At 51.0% G+C, this 14,287-nt stretch overlaps 1 protein-coding gene and 1 long non-coding RNA gene across 2 annotated transcripts in view; one reads left to right on the top strand and one right to left on the bottom strand.

The window, feature by feature from the left end:
• Window positions 1-14,287, bottom strand: part of CEACAM20 (CEA cell adhesion molecule 20) — a 69,719-nt gene that overhangs the window by 31,971 nt on the left and 23,461 nt on the right. The window lies entirely within an intron of this gene.
• Window positions 16-1,463, top strand: LOC147573648 (uncharacterized). Its single transcript, XR_015244941.1, has 2 exons — window positions 16-455; window positions 842-1,463. It is a non-coding gene; the product is annotated as an uncharacterized LOC147573648 (long non-coding RNA).

Genomic DNA, 14,287 nt, shown 5'->3' on the forward strand with positions numbered 1-14,287 from the left:
TGGGCCCCTCGGCAGGGGGCGGGGGCAGCCTCCATGTGCCCCGGAGGTCCTCCGTGCCACCCGAGGTGCCGGGCACACAGCGTTGGCCCCAAGTGGAGTCACCGGCTACGGACCCGAGCCTGGGCTCCGGGCTAGTTTTTGCCAGGCACCTGCAGCCTGGTATGAAGGTGTTGACATCAGCCTCCAAGGCCACGGATGGGAGTTTAGCGGAACAAGCGATAGAGAACAAGAGGAAAAGTAAAGGCGGCTTCTTCTCCGCCTCAGATTCTGCCTGGCAGGCAGTTTCCAAAGGCCAGCTGGGGTCCAAAGGCCTAGGGGTGGACGAGGAAGCCACAAGGACACTCGAGTCACCCCGATGCTTGGTTTCTGACGCCTGCGGGCTGCTTGGCAAATGGATGGACGGGCAGAGAGGGTCAACAAAGACGTGTCACCCGGTCAGCATGGGAGAAAACAAAGTAAGTGTGAAAAACAGTGGTCTAGAATTTTTATGTTTTTGTTTGATTGTTTGTTGTTGTTGTTGTTGTTGTTGTTGTTGTTTTGAGAGAGACTACAAGTGAGGGAGGGGCAGAGGGAGGGGGAGAGAGAGAGAATCCCAAAGTGGGGCCCAAGCTCACCCGATAAGGGGCTCAAACTCACAAACCGTGAGACTATGACCTGACCCTAAGTCAGCTGCTTAACCAACTGAGCTACCCGGGCGCCCCAGCTCAATTTTTAAATGACAGCAGCTAGCGCTGGCAAGGGCGAGTGCACGCCAGTGCAAGCTTTCTAAGCAGGATGTGTCAAAAGACATAAAAATGTGCCTTCTCTTTGACCTCACAATTCCTCTTGTATTTATCTTAAGACAATCATTACGGATACATGAGGATATTTACCTCGGGGCAGATTGTGCAAGTGTTGCTCATAGGATCGTTTGGTCTGGGATCAAAAAGACAGGTCAGAATTACCTAAGTCAAGAGACTAACAGTGCAACGGCTGGAGCGCCAGCAGCCACTTTGAGCAATGAGGAGACCTATGGAAGGAGGCCATGCCTGGTACAATGAAAGACGTACACAGAAGGTGCTTGGATCTCTGGGGACCATGAAGCCGCAAGACCAGACTGTGATTTCTTTACCAGTTAGCTATCGCTGTGTCACAAACCCCCCCTAAAGCTTAGCGGCTTCAAGAGAGAGACACAGGTAGTACACAAGTTCTCTTGAGACCTGGGCTCAGCGTTAGCACTTTATTATTTCTACCTCATTCTGTTAACCAGAGCAAGTCAGGAGGCCAGCCCAGACTCAGGGAGGGGGGGGGGGCAGGAAAAGGATTCTGCCTCTTGATGGAAGAAGCTGTAAGTCATGGTACAGGGGGTGTGGATACAGCGAGTGGAGAAGTGGGGTCACTGCTGCCATGAAACTACCACAAATTCCATTCCATGAGAGAGAACTACATGCTCTATTAATAAAAGCACTGCTATTCTGAATTTCTGTTTCATGCCCCGGAACCAAATCCCTACTTGGTATAAAGAGCATGGCAGACAGAAGAGTATAAGCAAAGGCCCTGTGGTGGGAGGAGCATGAAAACTTCAAACAACCGAAGTAAGTGAGGTTGGGGGTGCCAGGGGCAAGGGGATCCAGTCAGGGAGCCACTTCCCACCAGCACCGCGTTTCCTCGTCCTCCTGTGGCCTACCCACACATCTGGCGACAGTCACACTCTCCTGGGGCAGGTTCTGGCTCAGCCCACTTTGTCAGGCACATGCTGGGGGCTGGATTTGATTCCGTGGGCGTTAAGGATGAAGACAGGGTAGCGAGCTTTCAGAATTCCCATCTACCCTCTCTCTCTCTGAAAGCTTCGAGAGAGCAGGTAGGAACAGGGGCAAGGGAGACTTAACCTGGGGCTTCTTTTTAAAAAAAAAAATTTTTTTAATGTTTATTTAATTTTGAGAGAGAGAGAAAGAGGCAGAGAGAGAGAGGGAGACACGGAATCTGAAACAGGCTCCAGGCTCCGAGCCATCAGCCCAGAGCCCGACGCGGGGCTCGAACCCACGGACCGTGAGATGGTGACCTGAGCCGAAGCTGGACGCTCAACCGACTGAGCCACCCAGGCGCCCCTACAATGCGCATCTTTGTGTTCCTTTGGGCTGCGAGAACATTCCTGTGGGAGTATATACCCAAGAGGATAATTGCTGGGTCCTGGGGCTGCACATGCTTGGTCTGCCCAAGCCTTACCGGGTTGTCCTACAGAATCGCTGTTGCCGCCCACATTCCCGCCAACGCTGTCTGAGGCTCCCCCGACTCTGTCCCCACGAACACTTGGCATCATCCAGCCCTCTCGCTTTTCCAGGCTGACAGGTGTCCAATAACATCCTGCTGTTTTGAGCTTCACTTCCCTGAGAAGTTCTGACTTGGAGCATCTCTCCACGTGCTTTTGTTGGCATTTGGGTGTCCTTTTTGTTCGACGGCAGAAAACTCCAAGTAGTGAGTGTCAGGGTGGCGCTGGCCTTCTGGACCACGACTCCAAGCCGAAATGTCCGAGTCTGCAAAGGACAAAAGCAAAACCAGCCCCTGGCCCCAGGGAGCGGGGCCTGAAGTTCAGCCGCGTGTGCGAGATGAAGATAACCCCTCCCCGCATCTCCGCTTCGCCGAGTGAACCCAGAAGCCCAAAGACAAGAGGCCCAAGCAGCCAGGAAGAGGGCTGGGAGGCCAGGAAGGGCCCTCAATCCTGGATGGCGGCACACTGACCCGATCGACGGCTTTTGCTGTGAACGTCTGTGCGCTGGTCCTCACTGCAGTCCCATAGGGTATCTGTCTGCTCATCCGCCGGTCAACTCACATACACTGGGCAGCTACCACGGGCCGGGCGCTGTTCCAGGGACTGCGGCCACGACGGCAGACAGAGCAGACAAGGCCCTGCTCCCAGGGCGCTGACACTCCAATGGGGCTCCATTCACACTGCCCAGGATGTGCATTCTAAGCAGAAGACGGCAGGACCGGGACAGGCTGCAAAGGAGCTGCCTCGAGTTCCCCTGACTTCCTGCAGTGACCCCTTCAAGCTCTCACTCTTCATATATCTTCTGAGGGTGATAAAGAGAAGGGGGGCTGGAGTAAACAGGGGTCCTTGGACCGGCCAGTGGGCCCCTTCCTCATGCCCCTGGGAGCCCCTGGGCCCTCCGGCCCAGCATCAGCCTCCCATGCAGGACAGAGGAGAGGAAGGTACAGAGGTTCATCTACAGAGACACTTCCACAGCTTTCAAGCTCCCTCCCCTGGATGCCGCACCCCTCCCCAAGCCCCGCTGTGCACCTGCTGACCCTGTCGGCAATAATCAGCAATAATCAGCACCGGACTTACCTTCTCAGGTGAGAAAACACAGCGGCCCTGAGCCGCAGGGGAAGTCAGAGGAGAGAGGATTTTAATTCTGCCCAGAGGAAGGGGGTGCAGAATACGGGGCTTCCCGCGACAAGGGGCTAACATCCCAAATCTCTGCTCTAGTGTCGAAGGCCTCCATGATATGACCCACACCAGCCTTTCCACCATTAATGTCCCTCCTCCCACCGCCTCCCTGCCACACACACACACACACACACACACACACACACACACAGGGAGCCCCATTCTCTTGTTCCTCACTCAACCTTACCACCTCCTTGCCCCAGATCTACATGCAACGGGGCGGGGGGGGGGCGGCTAAAGATGGCGCTCGCTGACCCCCCACGGGAGAAGTTTTGAGCTTGGCATTCAAGGTCTCTACAAAACAGGCCTCTGCCTCCCTTCTCACCACTAGCTTCCGCACACCTAGGAAAGAATTCTGAGCTCTTGTCCCCCCCATGCTACCCTTGCACACTCTCCCAGCCAGCCATTCTGCCAGGCCCAGAGCGCTGGAGGGGCGGCCTGTGGAGCAGGGAAAGCTCTTTGGTTCCCCCCACACACACACCCAGACGAGTAAGCTCTAAAGCCTTCAGCTTGGCATTCAAGGCTTCTATGATCAGGTCTCTGCTGACCTGTCCGCCCTTAGTTTCCACCAGCATAAAGAGAACTCAGAAATCTGGTTCACCCATTTCTATCCTCATCCTGTCCAGGGATTCCCCCAGCCTCCCTGCGGAGAGCCCAGCCCTCCTTTCGGGAAAGGGAAGCCATGGCTACCTGGCCCCTCGTGAAGCCCAGGAAATAGCCCACGGTGGTGACCAGAACCACACCAACCATCACTCCAAGTACAATGCCAGCAATGCCCCCTCCCCAGGGATGGGTGGTCTGTAGAATGCCCTGGCCACTCTCCACCAAGGCTTCTGTGGAGACGGGGGGAGAGTGCCCAAAGATTTCCCAGTCCTAATCCCCGGAACCTGTGACTGTTCCTTTATGTGGTAAAAAGATAGTTTGCAGATACGACGAAGTTAAGGGGTCTTGAGATGGGGCGATTGGCCTGGATTACCCAGCTGGACCCTAAAGGCGAGTGTGCTTAGAAGGAGGCAACAGAGGGGCGCCTGGGTGGCGCAGTCGGTTAAGCGTCCGACTTCAGCTCAGGTCACGATCTCGCGGTCCGTGAGTTCGAGCCCCGTGTCGGGGCTGTGCTGACAGCTCAGAGCCTGGAGCCTGTTTCCGATTCTGTGTCTCCCTCTCTCTCTGCCCCTCCCCCGTTCATGCTCTGTCTCTGTCTCAAAAATAAATAAACGTTAAAAAAAAAATTAAAAAAAAAAAAAAGGAGGAGGCAACAGAGGGAGATTTGACAGAAGAGAACAGGGCCACGTGGTAGGAGGAGACAGAAGCAGAGGGAAACCGGGTCAGAGGTGGTGCCATGACGCTGGCTTTGAAGACGAAGAACCAAGGAATGCAGTTCTAGAAGCTGGGAAAGATGAGGGAACACATTCTCCCCTACAGCTTCCCAGGGGGGCAAAGTCCCGCCAATATCTTGACTTCTGCCCATGGCAGACTGATTTTGGACTCCTAACCTCCGGAAGTATATAAGGATACATTTGTGCTGTTGTAAGTCACCACACTTGTGGCAATTGTTTACAGGAGCCACAGGATAACAATCCAGAGGCCCAACACCTCCATGGGCCACCCATTCACCCTGGATTTCAACTGCCCTGTCAACCGAGCATCATTAATCTAGAGTGCCCCCCACCCCCACCCCCGGGGCCCAGGAAGAGTGAGCTCATTGATCACAACATACTCGTGGAATTGAAGTTAGTCTGTCCGAACTGAGGCCAGAACCGTGTGTGATCAGCACCTGGCCAGACCCCGCTAGGACGGACTGAAAAAAGGAAGCGAGAGATGTCAGCAGTCTGGCTTCTGGAAACAGAGGGCTCTGAACACGCTGGGCTCAAAGAACACATTGGAAATACTTCGAAGTAAGGACTCTGGGCTTAAATTCCGGCTCAGCCACTTTCTAGCTGAGTGATCTTTAGCAAATTACTAGACCTCTCTGAGCCTCCTCCTCATCTAGGAAGTGGAGATAACAGCAAAGGTCGATCCTGAGGTTGTTAGGGTATTAAAATGGCTGCAAATTGGGGCGCCTGGGTGGCGCAGTCGGTTAAGCGTCCGACTTCAGCCAGGTCACGATCTCGCGGTCCGTGAGTTCGAGCCCCGCGTCAGGTTCTGGGCTGATGGCTCAGAGCCTGGAGCCTGTTTCCGATTCTGTGTCTCCCTCTCTCTCTGCCCCTCCCCCGTTCATGCTCTGTCTCTCTCTGTCCCAAAAATAAATAAACGTTGAAAAAAAAAATTAAAAAAATAAAATGGCTGCAAATTCTTTGTCACTCCTTCCACGGAGAGGATGAGCCTGAGACCCCTGCCTGGAATCTGGGCTGGCTTGGGGCTGCTTTGGCAATAGCGTAAGACAGTGACTCATGACTTTCCTGGTGAGGTCATTAGAGGTCACGCGGCTGCCAAATGCCTCCATTCCCTGTAGCTGCCGTAACGAATTTCCACAAACTGAGCAGCTCAAGGGAACACAAATGTATCATCCGACGGTTCTGCAAATCAGAAGTCTAACATGACTTGACACAGCCGCATTCCTCTGGGCTCCAGGGGAGAATCCATGCCCTGGCTTTTTCCAGCTTCTAGAGGCACCTGCGTTCCTTAGATTAGCTCACGCCCCGCCCCCCCCCCCCCCCCCACCGTGCTCCGACCTCCCTTCCGCCACCATATCTCCTCCTCTGACTCTGGTCCTCCCGCTTCCCTCTTATAAGAACTCCTAGGATTACTAAGGGCCCATCCAAATACTCCAGGTGGATCACTCCATCTCAAGATCCTGAACTCAATTACGTCGGCAAAGTCCCTCTTGCCCCGGGAGCTAACATATTCACCAGTTCGAGGGATTAGGATGTGGACACTACTCGGCCCGCCACGGTTGCATAGACCTCCCCTCTCTGTGCCTCAGTCTCCCCCCCTCCTTAACATGGGGATTAACAGTGGTACTCACCTCTGAGGTTCTCGTGCGGATTAAGTAAGATCACGGGCCTGGCGGCAGGAAGGGCTCAAAAGCATTAGCTGTCGTCTTAGTTTAGAATCTCCCAGAAGAGGACTCTTGAGACTTCCTAGTTAATTTCGGAAGCTCAAGGAACAGTGATGGGGGGGGTGACACAGAGCAGGGAGGACAGATTATAAGCGGGGGAGCCACTATGCCAGCTGCCACAGCTAGTAACCAGAGCTCAAGCCTATAGGAAAGCAGGGCAGGTGCAAGGGCACTGGGGCATTTTTGCTCCCATTTCTCTCAGTCATTGCCTGAGTGCTGTTCCCACAGGGTATGAGTTCTGAGGCACTCCCAAGTTGGCCCATGCAGGGAGAGCGGCCTTCAGAGTGGCCAGAAAATAGCCCACAGGCACCAAGATGCATGCTGGAAGTCTACTAGAACACCATGGAACATCCAAGGGATGCGGGCAGGGCTCTGAGAGCGCCCCTGCAGCTCTTTTTAGCATTACGGGACAAGCTACATGGGACATGTAGCTACATGGGACAAGAATTCACATAAGCTGTGTGGAGTGATCCTGCGGTCGTGGAGGAGAGGGGTCACGTCCACCTGGGGTTGCTAAGGGCACAGCCCCCCAACTCTTAGTGCCTGCCAAGGCCACTGAGCCTCCAGAGGTATGGGATCCCCAAAGAGAGCTGCGAGCTTTTGTGCCACGGGTTATCCCCGCCTTGACCATAACGCATGAATTACACATCGGCAGGCAGCGGCCAAAGCAAGTCGGGGCCCCCAAGGAGGCAGAACCGCCAATGCCTCCCTAGCCTCAAGAGGCCGGAAACTCTGGCGTCAAATTGTTCAAGTGGAAAGGGATTTATTGTCAGAAGACCAAAAGGCGACTCCACATCAAAGGCAGGACAAGGCTGGATCTCATGGACCTGAGCAGCCAGGGCCCCCCCTCCCCTCAGGGCGGCTTCTGTCCTTTCCCTGAAGTCAGACGAACCCCTTCACACCCCACACACCGCATGGCCTCCCTCACCCTGTTTCCTCATCTTGTTGTCACACACAAGAGCAATAATACTGTCTCCTTCCCATGGAAACGCTGCCGGGTCCACAGCCTGGCTTTGTGTGTGCTGTTCTATGCACGGTTTATGTATTACATACGGGCAAACTATGTATTACATACGTCATATATAACGCTTATCACAATCATCTTCTCCCTGGCAAACTCTCCCCGCCAAGGCGAGAAAATGGCTACTGTAGGCCGCTGACTTCATGCTTCCAAGTGAGCTACCTGCCGGAGGGCCCCTGACTCTCTGGTTTCAAATCCCAGTGACCGGGCCTCCCAGGTGAAGCCTGCTGGTGCCAGTCTCGGACATCCCAAGGCCTCTTTTCTAGAAAGTTCATGGAAATGGAAGCAGACGTCACGTGGTCTTTTGTGTTCAGCTTCTTGTGCTGGGCCTCGTGAGTCTGAGACTCATTCCAGCTGCCGTGTGGCTCGAGAGTTCATCCTTTTTTTATTGCCAAATGGTGTTCCACTGCGGGGATGTTCCACAATTTGCTTCTCCATTCACCAATCCAACGGACAATAGGATTATTTCTAGCTGGGGCTGTGATAAGGGAAGAAAAAAAAAAAACCTCAAGGCAACCTGGCTATATGTGTACTGACAACGTCCCTCATGACCTTGTAACATGAGACCACTTACTTAATCAGGCTGCATGTTTGTGCGTTACCACGTGGGAGACAAAGAAGTAAAAAATGTATAAAAAACTATGCCACGTGGTGTTTGGGGCTCAGCTCTTTGGATACGAACCCAACTGAGCAGTGCCGGCAGGAATAATGTTGCTTCCTGGAAAGAAACGCCTCGGTGTCACGACTCTCTGTGCAAGAATCCTGCTACATTACTTGGGGGCTCATCCGGGATTCGGAGACGGTGCGCTTGATCCGCAGGAGACTAGCCCTCCCGGTGCACCGGGGCGAGGACCCCGTGTGCACCAATGGAACCCGTGAGGCCCAGGAACCAGTTCAGAGACTGGTAAGAACCCAGGTTCGTTTAGGCAGACCTGCCCATAAGAGTCAGAAAGGGAGCCTGATCACCTCCCAGTCCTAATTCCACAAGGGACGAGGAACAAAGCTACAACTCTAAGGTGTTGGGCACTGGGTGCTGGGCAGCAGGTTGAAGTTGCCATGATTGTGTATGGGGACTTGTCTCTCATTCATCTCCTGGGTCAATGACTATGATAATCAGAGCCAGCTGTCTCTGGTTACCCTACCTCAGAACGGGGACTTTAAGGAATATTCCCAAGCAGGTGCTGAAACTCCTTTGTTTCGGGGAAATTCCCTGTCTTCTCTGGACTGACATGGACTGCCTAATTCCACTAGTGGAGAACAAAACAAAACAAAACAACAACAACAAAAGCCTGGAGTCTGCTCCTCTGTCTGAGCTGACAAGATTTATTTATTTATTTTTTTAAAAATTTTTTTTTCAACATTTATTTATTTTTGGGACAGAGAGAGACAGAGCATGAACGGGGGAGGGGCAGAGAGAGAGGGAGACACAGAATCGGAAACAGGCTCCAGGCTCTGAGCCATCAGCCCAGAGCCCGACGCGGGGCTCGAACTCATGGACCGCGAGATCGTGACCTGGCTGAAGTCGGACGCTTAACCGACTGCGCCACCCAGGCGCCCCTGAGCTGACAAGATTTAAAACTGGGAATTCTGTTTCACTGCCTTCTGCTGGCACTGAGCCCCTTCTGCCTGCCCTTCCCCCCCTCCTGTTTCTGCCCCCACTTGGGGGGTCGCTTGCATAACTGGCTCCCCGATGCTTCAGGCGCCACAGCTCCTCCTCCCACCCTAGATTTTGAGGACCGAAGACTGCCCACTTCAGATTTCCCGACCGACGTCCCAGGTAAAAAACAACCATGGGGAACAAATTGCCTTACATGGACCCAAGTAAAACATTCTCAGCGTTTAAGCTAATTTTAAGTTTGCTGGTTGGAGATAGACAATGTTTACCAACATTAAAAACAAAAACAAACTTTTATTCTACCTCGATTTACGAAAGGTCAAATAAGTGGTTAGCTCTGCTCCAATCTGTTAACAAAAGGATGACTTAAAGTGATGGCTGATTTTGCCTGTCTCAAAATTTTCATGAGTAATTGTGAAGATAGCTTTCAAAGTCTTTGGTAACCTAAAATGTTAAAGCTTTGCTTGCACGATAAATTGAGATTGAATTCATTGGATATCTAACGAGATAAGAGGCTGAAGCACTAATTACTAGATGCAGGGTTGTGCTTCTGACTTGTTGCAAAAAAACTAAGGATATTTGGAACAGTTGAAAAACATGCTTTGTGCTTAGTGGGTTCATAAGTCTGCCATCTAAAAACAAAATTCTGATGTAAGGGGCGCCTGGGTGGTTAAGTCGGTTAAGCGTCCGACTTCAGCCAGGTCACGATCTCACGGTCCGTGAGTTCCAGCCCCGCGTCAGGCTCTGGGCTGATGGCTCGGAGCCTGGAGCCTGTTTCCGATTCTGTGTCTCCCTCTCTCTCTGCCCCTCCCCCATTCATGCTCTGTCTCTCTCTGTCTCAAAAATAAATAAACGTTAAAAAAAATTTTTTTTTTAAATAAAAAGAAAGTGTATGTGTGGTCAGGACGGGAGTAAGGTTAAAATAAATGGGTTTTAGAAGTACACAGGGTTAAGATTAAAATTCCTCCTTTCATCCAAAGGCTGGGAAAATGATGGCAATACCCTTGGTGCCGGCCTCCAAATCCTTCCCTTTTGTGTTGTTCCTGTTCAGCCGAGAAATGGATGCCTCTGCCGTAGGAGGGAGGGACGATCTATGAAGGGCTTTTACTGAGATACATGGGAGCCATTTTACTAAACTTAGCTCACTGTGTGCCAAAAATGGATATCCACATGGCTGAAACTTATTTAGTAGGCACTGTTGAAAAAGGCAGGGGAATAGACCTCGACTTTGGCCCTTTAATGCCCTCCCTCAACGGCCATGATCAATATGGAAGTTACTGTTGGGCCAAAATAAAATGAGTGCATACTACGACAACCAAGAAAGTCCGGCCTGGTCACAGTGCATATCCCCAAGGTCCTACAGGTGGGAAGCAGAGGGGTAAAAAAAAAAAAAAAAAAAAAAAAAAAACACAGGAAATGTCACAGAAACTGGTTTGGATCATCCAGCGGAAGAACCAAGCGATACTTGGAGGTCTTGGGAGGCAGGAGGGCTCAGAGGAGATCATTCTCCAGAGGTGTGAGCCCGGAGCACAAGCAGAGGGCACAATTTATAGTCTGTTACCTCCACGTTCCTCATTGGTAGGAATCTGGCGCACGGCAAGCAGGATGGGAAGAAGAACCTGGAAGGGGAGTCTTAGGTCAGGGACAGGAATTTCCCTATCAGTCCTGTCCGCCATCTTATAACAGATTTGTCCCTACCAGAAAGACCAGGTCGGCTCTCGGGAGGTGAGGTCAAGCCTGGGCAAGAATGACTTTTGGCACATAGCCAGCCAAAATGCGGGGGCCAGGAGGTGAGGTTTACTCCTGGCCAGCTCCAGGAAATTGAGATAAGGGACAACTTTCTTTCTTTTTCCTATAGATGGGTAATTCCCCCAACTAAGGCCATTACTCGTCTGGAATGCATTATGACTCATTTCCTTTTGCCCAAAGGCTTGGCCCCATTACAAATTGGAAGAGGGAACCTGACCGCCAGAAGGAAATATCAATGACCATAGTACCCTACAACTGGACTTGTTTTTGCAAATGTGAAGGAAAATGGGGGGGATTCCCCAATGTGCATTCTTTTGGGGCCTTAAGAAAAAAATCGAGATCTATGTAAGCGACGTCAGGTGGATCCTGATTTAATAGCAACCCTTTCTAGAGCCCAGCAATCGGGAGGGGACACAATTAAGGGCCCCCTACCTGTACCCAAAACAGACGTAGAGAAGGAGGAAGGGAAGTCTCCCACCTCAACCTCCTCCTCCTTGGGTCCTCAATCTATATTTAAAAAAAAAAAAAGAAATACATTTCTGCTCCCTGCTACCCTCCTTATCCAGGCCCTTTCTGTAATGTAACAGGCATGTTTCCCTTACAAGAAGCTAGAATGCCAGAATAAAAAAACCTTTACAGTACAAGGTTTAAGACAGATGAAAGGAGATCGAGGTAAATTTCCTGATCCGATAAGTATATAAAGGCTTTTCAGAACATTATACATGTTTCTGAGTTGACCTAGAAAGCTATAATGCTTTTGTTAAATCAGACCCTTAATGAGACAGATATTAAAAAAAAAAAAAAAAAATTGGGGCGCCTGGGTGGCGCAGTCGGTTAAGCGTCCGACTTCGGCTCAGGTCACGATCTCGCGGTTCGTGAGTTCGAGCCCCGCGTCGGGCTCTGGGCTGATGGCTCGGAGCCTGGAGCCTGTTTCCGATTCTGTGTCTCCCTCCCTCTCTGCCCCTCCCCCATTCATGCTCTGTCTCTCTCTGTCCCAAAAATAAATAAACGTTGAAAAAAAAATTTTTTTTAAAGAAAAAAAAAAATTAAAAAAAAAATTAAGGAAATCTGAGATTTAGCCCTTAAATTATGCTAAATTAGCCACTATTTTACAAACACAAAATGAGAGCCCAACGGCCTTCCTGGAGAGGTTGAGGAAGGCTCTCATTAAATATATGGCTATTCCCCCCGCCCCCCCCCCCACACCCCTAAGGCTGAGATGATTTTAAAGGACAAATCTGTCACTCAATCAGCCCTAGATATTCAGAGAAAATGCAAAAATTGGCTGTTGGCCTCGAAGGGACCCTGGAGGAGCTCTTACCAGCTGCCAGTTGGGTAGATGACAAACAAAACAGAAAAGGAGGCTTTAAAAAAAAAATCTGAGGGGGCGCCTGGGTGGCGCAGTCGGTTAAGCGTCCGACTTCAGCCAGGTCACGATCTCGCGGTCCGTGAGTTCGAGCCCCGCGTCGGGCTCTGGGCTGATGGCTCAGAGCCTGGAGCCTGTTTCCGATTCTGTGTCTCCCTCTCTCTCTGCCCCTCCCCCGTTCATGCTCTGTCTCTCTCTGTCCCAAAAATAAATAAAAAAAAAAACGTTGGAAAAAAAAAATTAAAAAAAAAAAAAAAAAAAAAAAATCTGAGGCCTTAGTTGTGGCCTTACGTACCTTGTCAGACCGGACATCCTGAGGTCCTGGCACCAAGGGCCATTTCTATGGCTGTGAATGCAGAGGACTAAAATGAGAGTCCTCAGAGGGGACAACCAAAATGAAAACCCCAAATGGCCCAAAGGATGCTTACTGGGGAAAAAAAAAAAAAAAAAATTGTCAAGGACAGTTGTGTAAATGGTATCAGCCTGTGAAGTATGTCTTAGAAACGATCCTTTCAACCACAAACTTGCTCTCCCAGGCCATCAACGAACTGGAGGCTATCCAGAAAAGACTTGACAATTAGGTTTCGCTCCTATGCCAAGGTCAAAGAAATGCCAACATTTGTTGGTATGGGCTAATACTTTTACTCATTGGGTAAAGGCCTTCCCCTACAAGACAAAAAAGGCACAAAAGGTAATAAAAATGCTGCTTTATAAAATAATACCCAGGTTTGGCCTACCTAAAAATTTACAAATTAATAACGGTAAATAGCTGCCTTGCCTCTTTCTCTAGAAATCCTGGCTCTTGGAAAAGTTTTACAAATCAAAAGAAAGCAAACTGTCTGCTTATACTCAGCAAAACTCTAACACCTCACAAGCATTAGATGCTTAAACAAAATTTTTTTAAAATATTTTTTAACGTTTATTTATTTTTGAGACAGAGAGAAACACAGCATGAACGGGGGAGGGGCAGAGAGAGAGGGAGACACAGAATCGGAAACAGGCTCCAGGCTCCGAGCCATCAGCCCAGAGCCCGATGCGGGGCTCGAACTCACGGACCGCGAGATCGTGACCTGAGCTGAAGTCGGACGCCCAACCGACTGAGCCACCCAGGCGCCCCAAACAAAATTTTTGTTTTTTAACTAAGTTAGGGCCAAACTCTTGGAAATAGAGCCACCATTGATTTCTTACTGCTCGGGCTTCTCCATCACCTGGGTTATGAGAGATTCCCTGACATACGTTGTTTACAAGGTCAGCTTATTCCACAGGTTCGGAAACTGTAGACGCCATCTTAGGATGCCATAATCTTTGTGTTTTTCTCTTTGTGTCTGCTAATGCTTACACCGCCTCATGCCTGCCAGTCTTCCTGTAAAACCATACTCTGGCCCTTCAACCAACCCTTGGGTAGACTCTAACTGCTGTACCCCTACCCCGTCCCTTACCAGCTTGAAGAAGCCAGAACGGTCACCGTCCCTGTTCCCTAACAGCAGTTTTAGGCCCTATTCCAGGGGAAGAATGACTAGGGAAAGGGGTAACATTAGGCCGGAAAAGATCAGGGACGTTCAGGGAGGCCGACCGCAGCCGCAGGTGGGAGGCTGAAGAAACATCTGGGGTTCTCCCCTTTTGAAATCCTGTATGGATGCCCTCCCGCCATTATCAAGGGCATAAGGGGGCATCTAAATGAGATAGACAATCTAACCCTAAGACAACAGACGGGGACCACTGGCTCTACCCTAACCGCCTCACACCATTGGGTCAGGGAGCGATTATCTGTGAGTCTGACCACAGACGCTCACCCCTTTAAACCAGGAGATGCCATACGGATAAAGGAGTGGACTGTCCAACCTCTAAAACCCCTCGGGAGGGGACTGTTCGCTGTCATCTTGTCCACCCCTACTGCAGTAAAGGTAGCCAAAGTAGGTCCCTGGATTCACCACAGCAGAGTGAAGCCGGCATCTCGAAACTGGGAGTGCATCCCTGATTCATCAGCGCTGTGCAAGCTGACCACACGGAAGAAGCAATCTGCAACTCCAGGGGCTCCGGGAGACTGCAGC

The sequence above is a fragment of the Puma concolor genome, chromosome E2 (assembly GCF_028749965.1).
Source record: "Puma concolor isolate L17-30 chromosome E2, mPumCon1.1.hap2, whole genome shotgun sequence".
Taxonomy (NCBI): Eukaryota; Metazoa; Chordata; class Mammalia; order Carnivora; family Felidae; genus Puma; species Puma concolor.